The 12017-nt window shown below is 39.9% G+C and overlaps 1 pseudogene across 1 annotated transcript in view; it reads left to right on the forward strand.

Annotated features, from left to right (window-relative positions):
- The window catches only part of LOC147342664 (ankyrin repeat domain-containing protein 26-like), a 71669-nt pseudogene that overhangs the window by 34691 nt on the left and 24961 nt on the right, over positions 1 to 12017 (forward strand). Inside the window, exons 9-12 of the transcript XR_015157743.1 lie at positions 140 to 1090; positions 6736 to 6896; positions 9895 to 9957; positions 11922 to 12015. The product of XR_015157743.1 is annotated as an ankyrin repeat domain-containing protein 26-like (transcript). The remainder of the gene's footprint in view (positions 1 to 139; positions 1091 to 6735; positions 6897 to 9894; positions 9958 to 11921; positions 12016 to 12017) is intronic.

Here is a 12017-nt window from a genome sequence, read left to right on the forward strand (position 1 = left end):
CCTTATTTTTTCCATTTGGAGACACGGTTGGTGCAGTCTTTTCATTGTATACATATAGAGGTTAGTCTTTCATTTCAGAAGAAATCATGAAATATCACTTTATTGAGTACTAGCTAAAAGTCTCCTTTGTTTCACTTAGGTTTCTGTTAGTTGTGAAGAAGCAAAAGATCTGCTACACAAAAACCACATGCTGCACAAATTGCCATGCTAAGACTGGAGATAGATGCAGTGAAAATTCAGAACCAGGAAAAGGAAAAGAAATATTTTGAGGTCACTGAAATTGTAAAAGGAAAGAATGATGATCTTCAAAAGGCAATAAAACTGAATGAGGAAACGTTAACCAAGACTATACCCCCACTATACAGGCCAGCTTAATGCTCTAACAGCTGAGAATACAATGCTAAACTCTAAGCTGGAGAACGAAAAAGAAAGCAAACGAAGACTGGAAATGGAAGTGGAATCCTACCGTTCTAGACTGGCTGCTGTGTCACACGATCATGATCAATGTCAGACATCAAAAAGAGACATGTATCTTGCCTTCTGGAGAGCAAGAGACGAGTGGTTACACTTGCAGGTAATGAAGTCCGATGTGGCTAATCTAAAAGATAAAAATGAGATGCTTTCCCAGCAACTTTCTAGAGTGGAAAGTAAGCTCAATAACCTAGGAATTAAGCTGCATCACACTAGAGATTCTCTTAGAGAAAAGATTTTGATGTTAGAAAGTGTCCAGAGAGACCTAAGCCAAACAGAGTGTCAAAAACAGGAAACTGAACACATGTATCAGAACGAACAAGGCAAAATGAATAAATATATTGGAAAGCAGGCATCCTTAGAGGAGAGATTATCTCAACTCCAGAGTGAAAACATGTTGCTCTGACAGCAACTGGATGATGCACAAAACAAAGCCGACAGTAAAGAGAAGACGGTCATTAGCATCCAAGACCAGTTTCAGCAGATCGTGAGAAAACTTCAGGCCAAACGTGAGAAACAAGGTCTGATGCTGGAGGAAAGAAACAAAGAGTTAATCAAGGAATGGAATCATTTAAAAGAGAGAATGTATCAGTACAAAAAAGAGAAAGCAGAAAGAGAAGTGAGTATCCAGAAGAAGAAATTCTCAGACTTCATGAAAGAAAGTTCAAAGTGATTCTTGATTCTGGCTAAATGTTGAATCTAGTTGAACATAAAGAATACATAGGCTGTGAATCTATGGTCTCTAAACCAGCCTAAAATCACACCTTGTATCCAGCAAATAAAAATTAGGCCCAGGAGATGCTTTACTTTGAGTAGAGACATCGTATTGCTTATGAAATGTTAAAAGATTCAGTTCTAAATTATTAATATAGATAGTGTTAGTAGTTTACTCTTTCACTATTAGGATAATAATTTTAATCTTGATGTTACCACATTTAAGTATCATGATGAAGCAGATAAATGAAATCCTTAAACCTAAGATTAATATTTCAAAATAAGTTTCAGTTACATGGATTACCTTGACAGTCAAGTCCAGGTTTCCCAGATGCTATATGTTATGTATTGTACTCTGGCTTCAGTAACTTGTCATACCTTTCTGTCATATTTGTTGGTGCAATTTTAATTTTATGTGTATCAATTTGAATTAATTTGGGAAAATTTCAGCCTTGAATCATTTTTTCTTATGGCCTCTCAATTCTTTCAGTTCAGTTCCGTCACTCAGTCATGTCTGACTCTTTGTGACACCATGAATCACAGCACGCCAGGCCTCCCTGTCCATCATAAACTCCTGGAGTTCACTCAAACTCACGTCCATTGAGCCAGTGATGCCATCAAGCCATCTCATCCTCTGTTGTCCCCTTCTCCTCCTGCCCCCAATTCCTCCCAGCAAGAGAGTCTTTTCCAGTGAGTCAACCCTTCGCATGAGGTGGCCAAAGTACTGGAGTTTCAGCTTTAGCATCATTCCTTCCAAAGAAATCCCAGGGCTGATCTCCTTCAGAATGGACTGGTTGGATCTCCTTGCAGTCCAAGAGACTCTCAAGAGTCTTCTCCAACACCACAGTTAAAAAACATCAATTCTTTGGCACTCAGCTTTCTTCACAGTCCAACTCTCACATCCATACATGACCACAGGAAAAACCATAGCCTTGACTAGATGGACCTTTGTTGGCAAAGTAATGTCTCTGCTTTTCAATATGCTATCTATATTGGTCATAACTTTTCTTCCCAGGAGTAAGCGTCTTTTAATTTCATGGCTGTAGTCACCAACTGCAGTGTTTTGGAGCCCAAATAAATAAAGTCTGACACTGTTTCCACTGTTTTCCCATCTATTTCCCATGAAGTGATGGGACCAGATGCCATGATCTTCGTTTTCTGAGTGCTGAGTTTTAAGCCAACTTTTTCACTCTCCTCTTTCACCTTCATCAAGAGGCTTTTTAGTTCCTCTTCACTTTCTGCCATAAGGGTGGTGTCATCTGCATATTTGAGGTTATTGATATTTCTCCTGGCAAACTTGATTCCAGCTTGTGTTTCTTCCAGCCCAGCATTTCTCATGAAGTACTCTGCATATAAGTTAAATAAGCAGGGTGACAATATACAGGCTTGATGTACTCCTTTTCCTATTTGGAACCAGTATGTTGCTCCATGTCCAGTTCTAACTGTTGCTTCCTGACCTGCATAAAGGTTTCTTAAGAGGCAGCTCAGGTGGTCTGGTGTTCCCATCTCTTTCAGAATTTTCCACAATTTATTGTGATCCACACAGTCAAAGGTTTTGGCATAGTCAATAAAGCAGAAATAGATGTTTTTCTGGAACTCTCTTGCTTTTTCAATGACCCAGTGGATGTTCGAAATTTGATCTCTGATTCCTCTGCCTTTTCGAAAACCAGCTTAAATATCTGGAAGTTCATGGCTCACGTACTGCTGAAGCCTGGCTTGGAGAATTTTGAGCATTACTTTACTAGCGTGTGAGATGAGTGCAATTGTGCAGTAGTTTGAGCATTCTTTGGCATTGCCTTTCTTTGGGATTGGAATGAAAACTGACCTTTTCCAGTCCTGTGGCCACTGCTGAGTTTTCCAATTTGCTGGCATATTGAGTGCAGCACTTCCACAGCATCATCTTTCAGGATTTGAAATAGCTCAGCTGGAATTCCATCACCTCTACTAGCTTTGTTTGTAGTGATGCTTTCTAAGGCCCACTTCACTTCACATTCCAGGGTATCTGGCTGTAGGTGAGTGATTACACCATCGTGATTATCTGGGTCGTGAAGATATTTTTTGTGCAGTTCTTCTGTTATTCTTGCCACCTCTTAATATCTTCTGCTTCTGTTAGGTCCATACCATTTCTGTCCTGTATCAAGCCCATCTTTGCATGAAATGTTCCCTTGGTATCTCTGATTTTCTTGAAGAGATCTCTAGTCTTTCCCATTCTGTTGTTTTCCTCTATTTCTTTGCATTGATCGCTGAAGAAGGCTTTCTTATTTCTTCTTGCTATTCTTTGGAACTCTGCATTCAGATGCTTATATCTTTCCTTTTCTCCTTTGCTTTTCACTTCTCTTCTTTTCACAGCTATTTGTAAGGCCTCCCCAGACAGTCATTTTGCTTTTTTGCATTTCTTTTCCATGGGGATGGTGTTGATCCCTGTCTCCTGTACAATGTCACCAACCTCAGTCCATAGTTCATCAGGCACTCTATCTATCAGATCTAGGCCCTTAAATCTATTTCTCATTTCCACTGTATAATCATAAGGGATTTGCTTTAGGTAATACCTGAATGGTCTAGTGGTTTTCCCTACTTTCTTCTATTTCAGTCTGAATTTGGCAACAAGGAGTTCATGATCTGAGCTACAGTCAGCTCCTGGTCTTGTTTTTGTTGACTGTATAGAGCGTCTCCATCTTTGGCTGCAAAGAATATAATCAATCGGATTTTGATGTTGAACATCTGGTGATGTCCATGTGTAGAGTCTTCTCTTGTGTTGTTGGAAGAGGGTGTTTGCTATGACCAGTGCATTTTCTTGGCAAAACTCTATTAGTCTTTGTCCTGCTTCATTCCGTATTCCAAGGCCAAATTTGCCTGTTACTCCAGGTGTTTCTTGACTTCCTACTTTTGCATTCCAGTCCCCTATAATGAAAAGGACATCTTTTTTGGGTGTTAGTTCTAAAAGGTCTTGTAGGTCTTCACAGAACCATTCAACTTCAGCTTCTTCAGCATTACTGGTTGGGGCATAGACTTGGATTACTGTGATATTGAATGGTTTGTCTTGGAAACGAAGAGATTGTTCTATCATTTTTGAGATTGCATCCATGTACTGCATTTTGAACTCTTCTGTTGACCATCATGGCTACTCCATTTCTTCTGAGGGATTCCTGCCCACAGTAGTAGATATAATGGTCGTCTGAGTTAAATTCACCCATTCAAGTCCATTTTAGGTCGCTGATTCCTAGAATGTCAATGTTCACTCTTGCCATCTCCTGTTTGACCACTTCCAATTTGCCTTGATTCATGGACCTGACATTCCAGGTTCCTATGCAATATTGCTCTTCACAGCATCGGACCTTGCTTCTCTCACCAGTCACATCCACAACTGGGTATTGTTTTTGCTTTGGCTCCATCCCTTCATTCTTTCTGGAGTTATTTCTCCACTGATCTCCAGTAGCATATTGGGCACCTACTGACCTGGGGAGTTCCTCTTTCAGTATCCTATCATTTTGCCTTTTCATACTGTTCCTGGGGTTCTCAAGGCAAGAATACTGAAGTGTTTTGCCATTCCCTTCTCCAGTGGACCACATTCTGTCAGACCTCTCCACTGTGACCTGCCTGTCTTGGGTGGCCCCATGGGCATGGCTTAGTTTCATTGAGTTAGACAAGGCTGTGGTCCTTGTGTCATTAGACTGACTAGTTTTCTGTGAGTATGGTTTCAGTGTGTCTGCCCTCTGATGCCCTCTTGCAACTCCTACCCTCTTACTTGGGTTTCTCTTACCTTGGATGTGGGGTATCTCTTCATGGCTGCTCCAGCAAAGTGCAGCCACTGCTCCTTACCTTGGATGAAGGGTATCTACTTACCGCCGCCCCTTCTGACCTTGAATATGGAATAGCTCCTCTAGGCCCTCCTGTGCCCACGCAGCCACAGCTGCTTGGAGGTGGGGTTGCTCCTCCCGGCTGCCGCCCCTGGCCTCAGGCATGGGGTAGGTCCTCCCAGCCCCTGCCCCTGGCCTCAGACGTGGGGTAGCTCCTCTTGGCTGCCGCCCCTGACCTCAGACGTGGGGTTGCTCCTCTCCACCATTCCTGTGCCGTCACAGCCTTTCACTCTCAGCCACTGCCCCTGACCTCGGATGTGGGGTAGCTCCTCTCGGCTGAGCTAAGTGCGCCGGTTGCAGCCGCCTGGGCTAAATGCACCTGTTTCAGGTCTTTAAAGGCATCTATTTGTCATTGAATCATAATTTGGGACTCTAGTGGGGAGCTTTAGCCAAACTATTCCTGATTTAATCTTCCCACAAATAATCTTATGTTATTTACTTCCCATAAATAACATAAGCTATTTATGTTATTTACTTAGAGCATTTTTACAAACAATTTGTTCATAATTCTCATTTTAAGGATAAATTAGTATCATTTGAATACAAGTTTGTTGACTAAAAATGAAGGATGGCAGGATTCGTGAGCAGCAGGAATGGAGTGAGTCAGGGAGAGAGTTGTAGGAGCTGTGGTCTGGAGGCAGGAGGCCAGGATATCGAGGCTCTTTGAAGGCTATGGGAACAACCTCATTTTTTAAATTTCATTTTTCTTTTATATTGGAATATGGTTGATTTACAATTTTGTGTTAGTTTCAGATGTACAGGAAATTGATTCAGTTATTCGTACACATATATCCATTCTTTTTTAGTTCCTTTTCCCAGGTAGGTGACTACATAATATCGAGTAAAGTTCCCTGTGCTCTCCAGTATGTCCTTATGGTTAGCCAAGGGCAAAGGTGGGGAGGAGGGATATATTAGGAGTTTGGGATTAATATAGACACACTACTAGATATAAAATAGTTAAGCAACAAGGGAATGGCCTCATTTTTCTGCTGAGGTAGGAATCTATTGGAAAGATCTGAGCACTGGTTGGAATATGTGAGGATCTCTGAGTTAATCAAAACTTCTAATGAAAAAGGAAAGGAAAATGTTTCCACAGTGTGGAATTTTCCATCACTTTTCCCACCTACACACTCATTTCTTTCTGTATGTGAGGTGGTGAAACTCTGCAGATTTATTGGGAGGGGCAGGGCGTGGACAGTGGGGCTGCATCCTTTGTCTGAGTAACTTAGTATCAGGAAGGCTGGAAGGTGTCCCCTTCTGTGTCTGTAACCAAACTCAGTGAGGAGGAAAAAGAAGGTGAGTTGCTGCCTGTGGTGATAATTTTCAAAGTACATATGTTGGAGTTATCTATTGTTAACATAATGTAATAGTCAGAGAAGGCAATGGTACCCCACTCCAGTACTCTTGCCTGGAAAATCCCATGGATGGAGGAGCCTGGAAGGCTGCAGTCCATGGCGTCGCTGAGGGTCGGATACGACTGAGTGACTTCACTTTCACTTTTCACTTTCATGCATTGGAGAAGGAAATGGCAACCCACTCCAGTGTTCTTGCCTGGAGAATTCCAGGGATGGGGGAGCCTGGTGGGCTGCCGTCTATGGGGTCACACAGAGTTGGACACGACTGAAGTGACTTAGCAGCAACAACAGCAATAGTAAAGTGATTTGATAAACTCAGTGACAGAGCATCTTATTAGGCAGTTGTGAGACAACTTCAACAAGAACTGGCTGATACCCTCAAAAAGCAGTCTATGGCAGAGGCTTTGCTGGAAGTCTTGTCACGTTATCATGCCAACTTAGAAGTTGAGGCACAGGATTTAAAGAAGAAGTTATGTCAACTCACAAGTCAGGTATGTATGTAATTTAATGTGTTGACTGTTTATATGTAGGATAAAGTGTCTTAGTACACTCGTTTTCATGGACAGCTTTCTTTTGCATTTTCATTGCAAATAATTTACTACAATCTTTATAAGACATTCATTTCTAAAACTTGACTTTCATTCTGCCATTTGCATTATATATTTTTTCCCCTTATATTAGTTCCCCTTAGGAAAGTTAAGAATTGTGCAGCATTCTTCACAGAAGTTGAGAGACTGTTTATTTGAAGCAATACTTTTTTTGTGTGATACCTGTATTGCCTTGATAAGGCAAGCCAGATAAAATCAAAGGATGTTTAATGGAATGTTTCAGGAAATTATCATTTCTCATCTTCACTTATGTCAATGACTGTAGAGTTTATATATATATATATATATATATATATATATATATATCATGGATTTCAGAATAACTTGTGTGGAAAGGGTATTATACAAACTAGTTGAAGATAGGCATTGCCTTCTTTTCATTTTAGATATATTATAAAATCCTGGAGGTACTCAGATGGTGTATAGTATGGACATCCAAAATAGAGAATTAAGATTATTTAGATCTGGCCATTGGATTTTTTAAAAACGCTATTGAAGTATAATTCATGTATCATATAATTCACCCACTGAAAAAGTGTAGTTCACTATTTCTTAGTGTAGAAAGGTGTTACCTGTGACCAATTTTAGAGCCTTTCCATCACCCTGAAAAGGAAACCCTGCATCCCTTAGCCACCACTCATGGCCCCCCATCTCCCTCAGCCCCAGGCAAACACCAGTGTAGTATCTATCTTGGTATTTCATATAAATGGAATCACACAATGTGTGCTCCTTTGTGATTAGCTTTTCTAATTTGATGTCATGTTTTTGAGTTTCATCCATGTTATAACATGTATCAGTTCTTCTATTTCTGTTAATTGTCAAACAACAAACAGTATGTGGCTAAGCCATATGTCCATTCACCAGTTGATGAAGCTTTGGGTTGTTTCCACTTTGAGGCTATTAAAAATGCTGCTGTGAACACTGATTTACAAGTTTCTGTGTGGACATGCTTTTGTTTTCCTGTGGTTGGATTTTACCCTCAGCATTAACTGGCTGATTTCACCTTTTCTTGGCCTTTACTCAGACTGTCCTTTCAGTGTTCACAGTTTTGTTTTCTCTTGGGTAGTCCTCCATTTATTCAGACCTGGTGCCCAGTCTCTTCTCATCCATGGAGCTTTCCTGACCTTCCAGTTCTCATTGAGCCTTTTCTCTTCAGCCTTTCTCATCTAGTCTGTGAAAAATATTTTACCCCTTAATTTTACATTGTTGTCCTTTTTTTTTTTTTTCCACGAGGGAGAATCTTGTCTAAGTACACATTGGTTTAACAGGGAATATTTATTAATATGCACAATACTTGTCTGCATAAATGGAAAATATTTTAGCTTAACAGTTGTTAGGACACAACTAAGTACTTTTTACCATACCAATAATTTCTTGGAGATACTGGTATAGTAAAACTTTTATTAAGAAACTAAATTCTATTAGTCTAATAGAATAGAATTGTTCAGTTAAATGCTCATTTTTTCCCTGACTCTGGAAGGAAAATGTAAGATTTCTTTCCTTCATTATGCAGCCAGAAGTGGGATTTATGGATTTCTAGCCTTTCACCAACTGTGAGGTTCTGGAGTTGGCTTCTCTGGTATCCATAGCTTGTAACCTTAATTTTCTCATCTGAATACTTGCTAGACATTAACAGTTGCTGGGAATGAATTGATTCAGAACTTTTATTTAGCAGTAGGGTAATATTTCCATGGCGGTGACTTCATCCTTCCTCTGATGGTCATGTAAGTTCTGTACCACTCCATCCAGGAGGTGCTATTTGCGTATTAACCCATAGTCATTGTCCACTGAGTAGTACAGAGAGGAAGTAAGTTACAAATTATTATAAGTGGAAAACACTGCTAGCTGGTTAGTGGACTCAGTGAACATTTTTGAAGTACTGGATGCATATGTTCAGGGCCTTGTGCTCCCCCTTACTGCCACTTGCAATGGTTTGGATAGTGATTTCAGTCTGACTTGTGATGGACACGACTTCTGTTGGCATGTCATCTGCCTGATATATCAAATTGTTTTGCAGATAAAATACAGCGACCATAATGATGCCAATTACAAACAGTTTTTATTCTATGCCACTTCCTCTTCTAAATAGTTTATGTATGTGGTTAGTCAATCTTGTCCAATTCTTTGTGACCTCATGAACAGTAGCACACCAGGCTCCTCTGTCCATAGGATTCTCCAAGCAAGAATACAGGAGCGGGTTTCCTTCTGGCAATACTGGAACCATTTCCTCCTCTAAAGTACATTATGTAAACTCTGCAATATAATCTTCTAAACATCCCACTGAGGTTGATGCTACCATTATCTCAATTTTGTGGATGGAGAAACTGAGATAGAGAAAGGTTAAGTGATTTGCTCCAAGACATGCAGCTCAGAACTGATGGAACTGTGACACAGGCCCACACATTCTGGTTCCTGTGTAGCTGCTGCCTCTCACACTAGTTCCTGAAGCATCTGGTTGTCACCAGCAGCAGTGTTAGCTCTCGTAACCACTGGAAGATCTGTGGTCATTTACATATGTGGATATTTAAAGTAATGGCCGATATGGAGCCTGGATTTAAAAAAATAATTGTTTACCATAAGGTAGTTTTCTGTCTACCCCATTTCAGTAGTTTATAAATTTGTGTGTTTATTTGAGAAAATCTGATTTAAAGCATGGATGATGTTGTGTTTGAGTGTTAGAGGAGAGATCAGTAATCTGCAGAGGGCAGACAGGAAATATTTTCACTTTGTGAACTGTAAGGTGTCTGTTGTAACAACTCATCTCTGCCGTATGGTAGGAAATCAGCTGTTAACAATATGCAGACAAAAGAGACAAAAACCAATGATGGCGGATTTACTAGGTTATTAGTAGTTAAAACAGTTGTTTTTTCTTTTTTTTTTAGTTGCAAGAACACAGGATCAACTTACAGATGCTGTGAGATGTGCTGAGAAAACACAGGATCACATCCAAAAGTACAATTTAAAGCAGTGTAGAAAATAAATATAAAGCAGATAAACAGTAAATATTAGAATAGATCAATAGTGATAATAAGCACATTATCATGAAGCTGTGTAACATTTCAGCTTTGAGCTGTTTTGAGATTCGTAATTTTCCCCCATTATTTCCATATTTTGCACATTATACACAAGTGAAAAGTGAAAGTTTTAACCACTCAGTCATGTCTGACTCTTCACAACCCCCTGGACTCTAGCCGTCTAGGCTCCTTTGTCCATGGAATTCTCCAGGCAAGAATCCTGGAGTGGGTTGCCATTCCCTTCACCAGGGGATCTTCCTGACTCAGGGATTGGACCTGGGTCTCCTGCATTGTCAGCAGATTCTTTACCATCTGAGCCACCAGGGAAGGCAATTAGTCACAAATAGAAAAACAGTACAGTGGCCAAATCATCTACTTTTCAAAATTCTAAGAACCTATGTAATTGAACCTGCAGATGTTTGTTCAGAAACAGTGTGATATTTTAAAAATTTATGTGAGAAGGAATGCTGTGACAGTCCAAGTGTTAAAACTATGCCTTCCAAGGCAGAGGGTGTGGGTTTGATCCCTAGTTGGGGAGCTGGGACCCCACGTGCCTTACAGCCAAAAAACCAAAACGTAAAACAGAAGCAATATTTCAGTCAATTCAATAAAGACATTAAAAAAGCAAAAATAAACAAATCAGACCTAATTAAAATTAAAAGCTTCTGCACAACAAAGGAAACTATAAGCAAGGTGAAAAGACAGCCTTCAGAATGGGAGAAAATAATAGCAAGTGAAGGAACTGACAAACAACTAATCTCAAAAATATACAAGCAACTCCTGCAGCTCAATTCCAGAAAAATAAATGACCCAATCCAAAAATGGGCCAAAGAACTAAATAGACATTTCTCCAAAGAAGACATACAGATGGCTAAAAAACACATGAAAAGATGCTCAACATCACTCATTATCAGAGAAATGCAAATCAAAACCACAATGAGGTACCATTTCATGCCAGTCAGAATGGCTTCGATCCAAAAGTCTACAAGCAATAAATGCTGGAGAGTGTGTGGAGAAAAGGAAACCCTCCTACACTGTTGGTGGGAATGCAAACTAGTACAGCCACTATGGAGAACAGTGTGGAGATTTCTTAAAAAACTGGAAATAGAACTGCCTTATGACCCAGCAATCCCGCTGCTGGGCATATACACTGAGGAAACCAGAATTGAAAGAGACACGTGTACCCCAATGTTCATTGCAGCACTGTTTATAATAGCCTGGACATGGAAGCAACCTAAATGTCCATCAGCAGATGAATGGATAAGAAAGCTGTGGTACATACACACAATGGAGTATTACTCAGCCATTAAAAAGAATATATCTGAATCAGTTCTAATGAGGTGGATGAAACTGGAGCCTATTATACAGAGTGAAGTAAGCCAGAAAGAAAAACACCAATACAGTATACTAACGCGTATATATGGATTTTAGAAAGATGGTAATGATAACCCTGTATGAGAGACAGCAAAAGAGACACAGATATATAGAACAGTCTTTTGGACTCTGTGGGAGAGGGAGAGGGTGGGATGATTTGGGAGAATGGCATTGAAACATGTAAAATATCATATAAGAAGCAAATCTCCAGTCCAGGTTCAATGCAGGATACAGGATGCTTGGGGCTGGTGCACTGGGATGACCCAGAAGGATGGTACAGGGAGGGAGGTGGGAGCGGGGTTCAGGATGGGGACCACATGTACACCCATGGCAGATTCATGTTGATGTATGGCAAAACCAACACAATATTGTGAAGTAATTAACCTCCAATTAAAGTAAATAAATTTAATTAAAAAAATCCATGTGAAATCTCAAACCTAAAAAGAAAATGGTCTATGTCCAAAAAAAAAATCTTTAAAGAAAAAAAACCCATCTGTGAGAATTATTATTTTAAAATCTGAATTTTACGCTTGAAATTGAAAATGTCAAGTTACAAACTACAGTCAAAAAGCAAGTGGGTAAAACCGAACAGCTTCAGAAAAACCTGTTAAGTACAAGATTGGT

This window comes from Bos grunniens, chromosome 29, assembly GCF_055505025.1.
Source record: "Bos grunniens cultivar Pamir isolate PY7600 chromosome 29, Bosgru_T2T1.0, whole genome shotgun sequence".
NCBI lineage: Eukaryota > Metazoa > Chordata > Mammalia > Artiodactyla > Bovidae > Bos > Bos grunniens.